Source organism: Carlito syrichta, unplaced genomic scaffold (assembly GCF_000164805.1).
Source record: "Carlito syrichta isolate Samal-C Ts95f unplaced genomic scaffold, Tarsius_syrichta-2.0.1 Scaffold303684, whole genome shotgun sequence".
Classification (NCBI taxonomy): domain Eukaryota; kingdom Metazoa; phylum Chordata; class Mammalia; order Primates; family Tarsiidae; genus Carlito; species Carlito syrichta.
The window spans coordinates 9,446-20,337 of record NW_007247780.1 but is presented as its reverse complement, the minus strand read 5'-3'; positions in this window follow the sequence as shown (position 1 = coordinate 20,337).

The window sequence follows — 10,892 nt, the reverse complement described above, 5'->3', positions numbered from 1 at the left end:
GTAGACTAACAGAACCAATCAAGCACACTCTGAGACTTTTTGTTTAAGTCGAATGTCCTTTCAGCTCTGATTTCCAGCTGTCTTTTCAAGCTAGTAAGTTTGTTCAAGGTCAGGATCAGGTGCCCCTGGCCTGCTGTGAAGGGAAGTTCAGATCATCACTCAGTTCCCCACTGCCCCTTTCACTACTCAGATCTGACCTGTGTCTGTCAGGCTTCCAATTTTCCCCTTTCGGTGTTGTTACCTTGTATCGCCAGCAGGGGGTGTTATCCCTTGCTACAGATGGTCTTTATCACAGTGGCTCACCCGCCCCTAAAGGGAGGGAGATGTTACCTGGAGGCACACAGGAGGAAACCCACGGCCTGCCAGGATGTCCAGTGGTAGTAGACCTCAGCAGATCTTGCTTGCAGGGGCTTCAAGGTCTGAAGTTGTGGATCGCCTCAGGCATGGCCGTGCGCTGTGTAATGGCTGCCTTGCGGTGGCGGCTGTGGTTCACCTCAGCCACTGACGGTCCGATGTGGAATGGCTGCTTCGGCAGTGGCGGCAGCGGCGGCAGTGGCTGGCCTCAGGCACAGGCGGAGTGATGTGTAATCAAGTTAATGTGTTCTTAACAACTTTTTCTTTTAGTTGAAGCCTCATTCTTGTCGCCCAGGCTGGAGTGCAGTGGCACATTCACCGCCACCGCAGCCTCGATCTGCAGGGCTTAGGCAATCCTTCTGCCTCAGCCTTCCAAGTAACTGGAACACCAGACACACGCCACCACACCCAGCTAGTTTTTGTGATTTATTGTAGAGACGAGGTCTCACCAAGTTGCCCAGGCTGGTCTCAAACCCCTGGGCTCAGGCAATCATCTTCCCTCAGCCTCCCAAAGTATTTGGATTTCAGGCTGAGCCACCGCGCCCAGCCAACAGGTTTCAAGTAGATATTTCCTTTGCTTTCCATTCCTCGTAGATAGAAATGACTGATACTCAAAGGGTTTTGACAGGTGTTGTCAATTCTTAAATAGAATGATGATCAATATTAATAAAGTAAGAATAAACATTTAAATCTACCCATCTGCAAGGTATAAACATTAGTCTACAAGTTCAGGAAGGCAGAGGCTAGAAGATACAAGCAGACTACTTCCACTTTTCCATCTATCTGTTATAATTCCTGAATATGGACAATTAAAATAAATACAGTAGCTTTATTTTTTTCTTCCACATATTTTGTTGTTGTTACTTCTTTTTACTATTTACGAAGTTACCTAGTTGGTAAACACAGCTATATACCCTTACATGCACAAGAACACCTTGTACATTTAACATTGAAAGCCACAACAGAAGATACTGGTTTTTGGACTAAAACATTATAAATACCTGCAGGATTACCCAGATGATCTAATTTGCATTGTCTGGTTATAATTTCATAATCAATGCAAAGTGACTGAGTTTGAATTGCCAACATTTTCATCTCAAAATGCTAACATTTAGAGTATAGTAAAACAAACTTTGCTAAATGTCTTTTGCTGGCTTTTTCTTTTAAATTTCTTTCTAGATTTTTCAGTAACAATGCTGAGATCAGATCATATTAAAAATTAATTGATATTATAATTTGAAAAGTTTTGGAAATGTTTGGTGCTGTACTTTTGACAGAGAATTTTATGACATTGAACTAGACGGTCAAGATACAATTTATTCTTTAGAAATGGATCCTGTAATCTGTGTCCAATTGAGCTGAATTTTCTCCCGGATGGATTTTGTCCAAATCTGTGTCCTCTGAGGATAATTGGTTTAGTCATTGCAATAGTTGGTCTGCATGCAACTGGGCAGGAAAAACATTCTGTTGGGATAGCTTCCCATGAAAAACAAAGCTGACTCTGTGTGCTCTCCAAGAGGTGAAATGCAGGTAGAGGAAGAGGAGATAAATCTAAAATAAGAAAGGAGATGATAAGAAAATCACATAGCCTCATGCTTCTAGGTTTTGCTCCCTTTCCCCCTCACTTTCCTGAGGACATGAAATATGCTTTTCTTAAAACAAATATAAATAAATCCACAGTTCTGAAATAAAGAACCTGAGAGTAGGAATGATTATCTCAACTTTCTGCCAGTTTATCCATTGTAAAGTTGCTATTGTTACATAAGAGCATGGTGTATTCCCTGCCCTCCAAAAAAAAAAAAACCCAAGTCATTTATTTTATTAAAGCAGATTTTAGACATATTTCCACAATTCCACCAATAATATATTGCTGAACCTTATGAAATTTCCAACATTCAGCCATAACAACTTTGTATGTGTGCAACACAATGTATTCAGCACAATGTATTTCTGCAAATTGGTTGAATTAATTTAGAGGAATAAATGAATGTTCTTAAAAAATAGACTAGGGGACTCAGGGTACTTGTGTTTTGCTTAGTATCATGGTTTAGCATGCTTAAGCTCCTTGCCTCTTGTGTTATGCATTATAAACTTCTATATCTCCTCTACTGCTGTACATGAATGATTATAATTACCCCCAAGCCTTTGAAAGTAGATGTGTTCAGGTGACTACTTCATTACTCACAGGGAAACATGATTGGAAGGAATGCATCTTGCTTCTGGGCTGAAGCATTTAATCACCTTTGCTTAACTCTCCAGGAGTCTCTTCTTATGCTTCTGCAAAGCCTAGCAGCTCGTGTTGAGATGGTGACATCGTAAGATGGCAGACCCTTCATCAGCCAGGTCTGTGAATCATAAGGATCAGAAGGGCCTGTCTACTAACCACATTGAATGTAGACTTAAGCAAGAAATAAACCGTTGCTGTTATAAGTCAATGAGATTTTCAAGTGGGTAGATACTATAATTAAACTAATTTATTCTGACTAAAAAGTCTCTGGGAAAAGAAACCAAAGCCTTATGGTGTCAGGCGATACTCAGTAATGCTTGCTGTTGATAAGATTAGAGTCAACATTTAGCTGCTTAAAATTGAGAAGGTGTAAATGATCATTCCAAATACTTTGATGGCAGAGATTCCTACCCATTAGAATCCTATTTGGAAACATCTTTTCCTGGGAGATTATCAAAACTCCTGACATTATAAGTAGTCAAACCCTTCCTCGCTTAATGTGTGGTTATGATAGATTTCATTAAGTCAGGACCCCTGAGACTAAGGTGAAGGTCTCTAGAGTAGCACAGTTTTCAGTTTGGTCTGAGCAATAAAGGAGTTGTGGAAACATCTTGAGTATTAATAAACATTCCTAATATCACTAGCAATTAATTATAAATGGCACTTAGAACTGACAATCCAAAGTCAATACATGAAAATGTCATCTTTTTGGAGTGAAGCTATTTTGACATATTAAATTCTAATAATATTAAACACAGCTGTCACTTCAGTGTATGTAGTGATGACTCAGTTAGGTAAAATTAGGATCATGGCCACTGGGAAAAATTAAAAGACAGACATGACAGAAAGAAGGAAGGGTTGATCTCAGTAGAAAATGGAAGAAAATGTGAATTCATACAGAGCATTTACTTCAAGGTTACCCCCCAAGAGGAGAAAAAGTCTTTCAATCTCTGTATTTGTAGGTACAATTATAAACGTAGTCTAATCTTCTTTTCAATTTTAAGAAACCTAGTAGACCAAATCTGAAAACAAACGCAATAGAAATAAGCCCAAGCTGCACAATTTTTGGTAAGATAAAACACTTTTGCACAAAACATACTGAAATGAACAGCATAAGCTTTGCTCCTATTTCTGGCTACTCTTTTAAACAAGCTGTAGATTTCACAATCAACTTTTGCACAAGTCCTTGTTTTATGATAATAAAGTCTATTGACAGCATTTGTTTTGCAGCTCTGTGTTGTACCAATCTAATTTGAAATTAAAATAACAGTCATTAAAAAGGAACAAAAGAAAAAAAGGGCATGAGATGAATTAGAATTGTTTAGTCTGGACAATAAACGGGGCTTTCATTTTCAAGAAATCTGATTTTGCACAAACTATTTGCTTTTTAAAAATAGAAACAATAGTTGGAAATGCTTGTGTTATATCACATTTAGAAAAAAACATGTTTTTAGAAGATTTAAAATTTTTGCTTGAGGAAGAATTCCATAACCTATGATAACTTAAAGAAAGGTAATGCTATGACATGAGCAGAACTTGTCTTTTCTGTTTTCCCCCTTCATTTTGCTCCTCAGTGTCTGTGCCTTAATACCTGTCCTTAGAAAGCTTAAGGGTCCCCAAGCTTTCTGGCATCTATCCTTTTCTGTATTCCTAAGTCCCCTCGGGATCTTATCTCTACTAGAATGGTTATAAAGTGAGATCAAAAATTGTTACTCTAACAAATATTCACTCTGCTATTTTCAGGGCTCAAAGACTTCTTCTCAGTGGAATTTACCAGATTTCAGAGTCTTCAGGTTTTACATGGGCTCTAGCTTGTCACAAGAACTCTGGCTGTACCACAGCTCTTTGAAAAGCAATACTTGTCTTCTTCTCTGGGCTGGACTTTTGGGAGATGGAGGAACAGTGAAATCACGATGACAGGTGTCTTCCTTGATGTTGCTTAAATGCAATTCTCTGATGACTTGGACTCTGCTCTGTGTCATTCGGAAGTTAGAAGAATGAACCAGGAGATGAGGAATGAAAGGAGGACTAAGGTAGACAGGCTATGACCAAGAGCAAAGTGTATAATCATTAGAGGCTGTTTTGGCATGCCTAGCCTGTGTGGACGGGAACCACCTATGGCCAGGCTAGGAGACAGAGTCCTGATACATTGCAAACAGGCATGCAAGATGCCTGTACTTTTAGTGCCCTGAAGTCATCTTGTGTTACACACGTGTGGTCTCTGTGCTTAGAAATTATTATTAAGCACTTTATATGCTTGATAAATAAAGCCAATATGGACACAGTGTATAACTCTAACTCACTTCCAGGCAAAGTTGATTCCAGTGGCCTACCTCTTGTCTTGCATCGTTTACTTAAAATACCATTGCTTTTCTTTGTTGTTCTACTTAATGAGGCACGTTTTCAAAGTTTTAGTTGTCAGCTCCCTAAACATCTCATGCTCCCACACCTCCTTGGTTTCATGAAGAAGAATGCTGCTTTTTTTTTTTTTTTTTTTAACAATCTCTGTGAGCATCTGATAAAGGTCTAGTATGATTCTGCAAAACAACACAGTAACAAAATTCTTAAGACCTTGTGGGTTCAGCTCCCCCCACAAGATATATATTAAATTTATTAAGAAGATGAAATGTAACCTTATTAAAGATAAAATATAACATCAATTTGAGATCATAGATTTTTTTAGCTCAAGTGTATTTTGGTAGCTATGAGCATGTTCAGAATCTGAAGTGACTTTAAGTTGTGACTGATTTGAACACTTTGTTGGAGTTCTCTTGTCATGCAGCAAGTTGAAAGGCACAGACCTGTGAGTGCTGGTTGGCATTCTTGCCTACTACAGTTCAAACCCTAAACCTGGAATCTGTCTTTACACAGCGGGTCTCACTAAAGGCCCTGAGGTGTGTGTATACATAGAATAATACCGATCTGATTCCACTGAGAAGAAAAAAGCTCAAAGCCCTTGCCTTATCCATGGTGGGTCAGTAGCCTCCTTAATAGGAAGGACAAAAAAAAAATCAGTCTGGTTACATAGGACCTTAAAATTCATATGTATAATTATGTAAATTTATCTATTGTTGACAAAAACACAGCATATTGATTGTTGCTGTTGGACTTTGCATTTGAATAATTGAGAGCAAATTCCTCTCTTTTTATACCTACCTTTGTCCCTGTGCCTTCTCCAAAAGCCTTTCAAACTAATTGCTTTGCATCCTATAATCTGACATCAGAGAATTACTCAAGTACAAATTGCCCCACTTCTCAAGAAAAGTGCACTGCTATATAATTGAAGCCATTTCAAGTCTTTTGCAAACCTATTATGAAGAACTGAGTTTTTTAGTCTACTTTTATTTATTGCTGGAACCAGCTCTTCTCTTTAAGTGCCTCCTATGTTTCTGGAATGTGTACGTGTGTCAGGACAGGGGCTGAAGATGTGTGTGTGGGAGGGGGTAGACAAATATTGGCTTCTTTTCTTGACGAGAACGAAAACTCAGCTTTAAATGTTGTTTCATGTGTACTTAGAATTGGCTAAAAGTAGTCAAAAATGAATGAAGGGGATTGGACTCATGACGATCCCCTTCCTGTGTGTTATGTGCTAAATAGTGTCCCCACACATTTGTAGGTTGAAATTATAACCCCCTGGACATTGGATGTGACTGTATTTGGAAATAGGGTTGTTTAAAAAAAATAACTAAGTTAAAATGAGGTCACTAGGGTAGGCCCTAATCCAACAGGGCAGGTGTCTTTATGAGAATCAGAGATAGGATTCAGGCACACACAGAGGGGTAAGCACAGAAAGACACAGGGAAAAGACAACTGTGTACAAGTCAAGGAGAGTGGCTTCAGGTGGAACCAACCCTGCACCCACCTTGCTCTCAGACTTCCATTCTCCAAAACTGAGAGGAAATAAATTTATGTTGTTTAAGTCTCCTGGTCTGTGGTCCTTTGTTATAATAGCATGAGCACACTTGTATACTATGAAAAAATAGTTTGGAGGTGGGCCAAGGGAAGCCTGAACTAGAGTGTAGCAGTCTATCAAAAATAATTCAAGAGACCTAGCACATACTCACCCTTAATGAGATAAAAGTATGGGCCAAGGGACTATACAACTATACCCTCAGGCATTTCAGTCGACTGAATAATGACTTCCCAAAGATTTCCATGCCCTAATCCCCAAAAATTGTGAAGTTGTTGCATTGCACAGCCATAGGAACTTTGCAGATGTGATTAAAGTTATGACTTTAAAGTATGAAAATTATCCTGGATTATCTGAATGGGCCCAATTTAATCACTTGAGCCCTTTAATATCTAAGAGGAAAGCAGAAGACTCAGTTTGATAGATGTGGCAGAAGAGAAAGAAATGCATGCATCATTGCTGGTTCTGTGATGTGGCTGGCTACTGCAAGGTCTGTAGAGATGCTTTAGGAGCTGAGAGAGCTCCTACTGAGAGCCAGAAAGACAACAGGGACCTCAGTCTTACAATTGCAAGGAACCAGATTGTACCGACAACCTAACTGAGCTTGGAAATGGATTCTTCCCAGAGCCTCCAAATAAGAGCCCAGCCTGATCCTAAGTAGAGAATTTAATGGGATCATCCGGATTTTTGACCCACAGAATGGAGAATACATGAGTATTGTTTCAAGCTGCGGAATCTGTGGAAACGTGTTATAGTAGCAACAGAAAACAAATATAGGTGTATCTTACCACAGTTTGGATTCTCTATCTGATGAATTCAGATGATTTTGGTCCTGACTTGACAAAGTATGGTCTGTGGACCATCAACCTATTCATCACCCAGAGCTTGTTGGAAATGTAGAACCATGGGCCACATCCAGACATCTTGAATTAGAACTTACATTTGGATAGGATGCCCAGGTTATTTGTGTGCACACCCCAAAACTACCTCTATTCATTCAGAAACCCAACCAAGATAAGGGACTATGATCTTCTTTATTTAGTAACATCATGAGAGGCTTTCAAAATTATTTAGATAAAATAAAAGATACAAATGGCCCAAAAATATATGGAAAACTACTCAACATCAATAATCATCAGGAAAATACAAATTTAAACCACAATGAAGTATCATCTCACCTCAGTTAGAATAGCTATTATAAAAAAGACAAAAAATGTCAAATACTGGTGAAGATTCGGAGAAGAGGGAACTCTTAGACACTGCTGGTAGGAAAGTAAACTAGTACAGCCACTATGGAGAACAGCATGGAGGTTCCTCAGAATACTACAAATAGAACAACCAAATGATCCAGCTATCCCATTACTGGACATTAGTTCAAAGAAAATGAAAGGACATCAGTATATGGAATAGACATCTGCACCCATGTTTAATGCAGCACTACTCACACTAGCCAAGATATGGAGTCACCTTAAGTGTCCAACAACTGATAAGGGGATAAAGAAAATGTGGTATATACACACAATGGAATATTATTTAGCCATATAAAGAATGAAATCCTGTCATTTGTGACAACATAGATGGAACTGGAGGCCATTATGTTAAGTGAAATAAGCTAGGCACAGATAGTCATGTTGAGAAGCCAGATGAAGGGAGCATTTTGACATAACATGTTCTCACTTATATGTGGAAGCCAAAAAAAAGAAAAGAAAAAGAAAGAAAGAAAAGAAAAGAAAAAGAAAAATTGATTTTACAGAAGCAAAAAGTAGAGCAAAGAATAGCAGAGGCTGAAGTGAAGGGAGGAATAGGGAGACATTTGTTAAAGGATACCAAATTACAACCAGTAGAAAGAGTATGTTCTAGTGTTCTATAGCAGTATATGATGACTATAGTTAACAATAATATATAGTTTCAAATAGCTAGAATGAGAATATTGAACATTCCCAACACAAAGAAATAATAAATGTTTGAGATGATAGGTATGCTAATTATCCTGATCTGATCTCTATACATGGTATGTATCAAAATATCACTGTGTACCTCACGAATATGTACAATTACTGTGTCAATTAAAAACATTTTTAATTAAAAATTCATTTAGATAGAAAAAATCGAGCTCTACATAGACTATGTAATATTTCATAATCTTCATGTATTTGAAGCTTTTAAAATATATGTAATTCTTTTAGTCTGGTTCATTGGTGGCAATTATTCTGTTAATATTATATTGACAGAAATATTCCTGAGAATCAAAATGACTTTAGCCTGAATCTTGGTATTTTCAGTTCCAAACTTTTTTCTCTGTGCTTGCTAATCCAGGCAGGGAGGGGCAGCCATTGTTCTGAAGGAGTAAGGCTGAGATCAGAAGCCAGAGAGTATTAGACATTTTAAAAACTGCCTTAAAATCCTTCCTTTCATCGTGTAAACCTCTCCTCTTTCTGAAGTCTCTTACTACCTTCTGTCAGTTGCTGGTATCTATTATCCTCTGAATCTAGTCAGTTTTTCCTCTCTTGGTTTGCCAATGCCTTAAACCCTGACTGATCACTTCCCTTTGACAAAGGCTCCAGGGAGTTCGTGGGCATGTAAATAACCAATCCTCAGTTTCTGTAATCTGGGTTACCTCATCCTCATGAGACTTTTTATGATGCTTTCCCACTTAGATCCTTGATTTTAGCAGCAGCAGTAGATTCAGCTCCTATGTTTATCCTATACAAGGTAATATCATCAGGAATTTCTCCATACTTAATTTTTATTTTTTTCTGTTCACTGCCATGCTAACTAAGCAGTTTATCTATTAACTAGCTTTTCAAGGGCCTTGACTGTAAAAGATTAAGCAAAAATGCTCTCTTGATCTGGTCTCTCAAGAGATAGCATATTCATAATTGTGCTTTCTTTTTTTTTTTTTTTTTTTGCGTTGGAGTCTCACTCTGTCGCCCAGCCTGGAGTGCAGTGGCTGCTTCCAGCCACCGCAGCCTCGACCTGCTGGGCTCCAGCGATCCTTCCGCCTCAGCCTTCCAAGTAGCTGGAACTACAGGCGTGCGCTACCAAGTAGCTGGAACTACAGGCGCGTGCTACCATGCCCGGCTAATTTTCTGATTTATTGTAGAGATGAGGTCTCGCCAAGTTTCCCAGGCAGGTCTCAAACCCGCAGGCTCAGGCAATCCACTCACCTCAGCCTCCCAAAGGCGCGGGATTACAGGCTGAGCCACCGAGTCCAGCTCATAATTGTGCTTTCTAAGAGTCAAACCCAGATAGCTATCTGAAAAAGAGAAAATTGACTGCAGTTCAATGAATACATTTGACAACTAATCCAGGTAGATTTGGGAGTCACCTAATGAACAAAAACTGCTTCCAATGGCTTGAGGATATTCATCTGATATGAAACTATCTTATGACTTTAAGTATTGTAAACTACCTACTTATTTTTTTTACAGTAAAACAATTGAATGTTGCTTCAATCTTTACATCTATAAAAATGTCTATGAATGGTTATTAAACTCCTACTATAATGAAGACAGTCACGCTGTGGTGGAATTCATGTTCTGTGTGAGATTTAAATATATGAACAAATATACATGATACAGTTTGTTGAAAACTGCAAATGGATGCATTTAATAAAGACTATGACTGAAATGTGTGCTTTTCAGTGGTCAGGGATAGAGAGCAGAGTCACCAGGGAAATGTGAATTATATTACAATAAAAAAGTATGCATAACTTCCTCTCATTAATACATATCACTACAGAAGTGATACGATGAGTTAGAAAGTTGCACATATATCTGATCAAAGGCTTACATACTGAGTACACGAGTGGGTGACATACAAAAAAACCGGAATTATTTTTTGGCGGGTGGGCCTCTTGTAGTACAGGCTCCTGCTACTAGGTACATGTTCTAGGAACTCACTGGCATCCATGTACTAGCTAGCGTTGTTTTGAATGGTTATGTTTGGCTTCAGTGAAGTTTTTTGGAGATTCTTTCTATGCATTTACCTATTTCATGATGGGTGATTTATGAGAGCACCTGCCCACCCTGTGTGTTCAGCAGCTTTTGACCAAAAACGGCATATGACCCCATGCTCCACCCTCCCTATTCACGTGATCTAGTCATGAGTGACTTTTTTGTTTCTCAGATGAAAAAATTCTCAAAGGGAAATGTTTTGACAATATGGAAGAGGTGACATAAAAACATGGTAGAAGCACTAAAAAGCATCAAAGTTGATAAGTTCAAAAATTACTTTGAGCAATGGAAAAAGCATCTAGATAGGTGTATTGCATCTAATGAAGAGTACTTTGAAGGTCAAAGTTTAAACATGTAAGAATAAGTACACAATTTTTAATAAATAAATTCAATTTTGGGGGGTCTCCACTAGTATAAACAACTCCTATAAATCAATATAAAACCA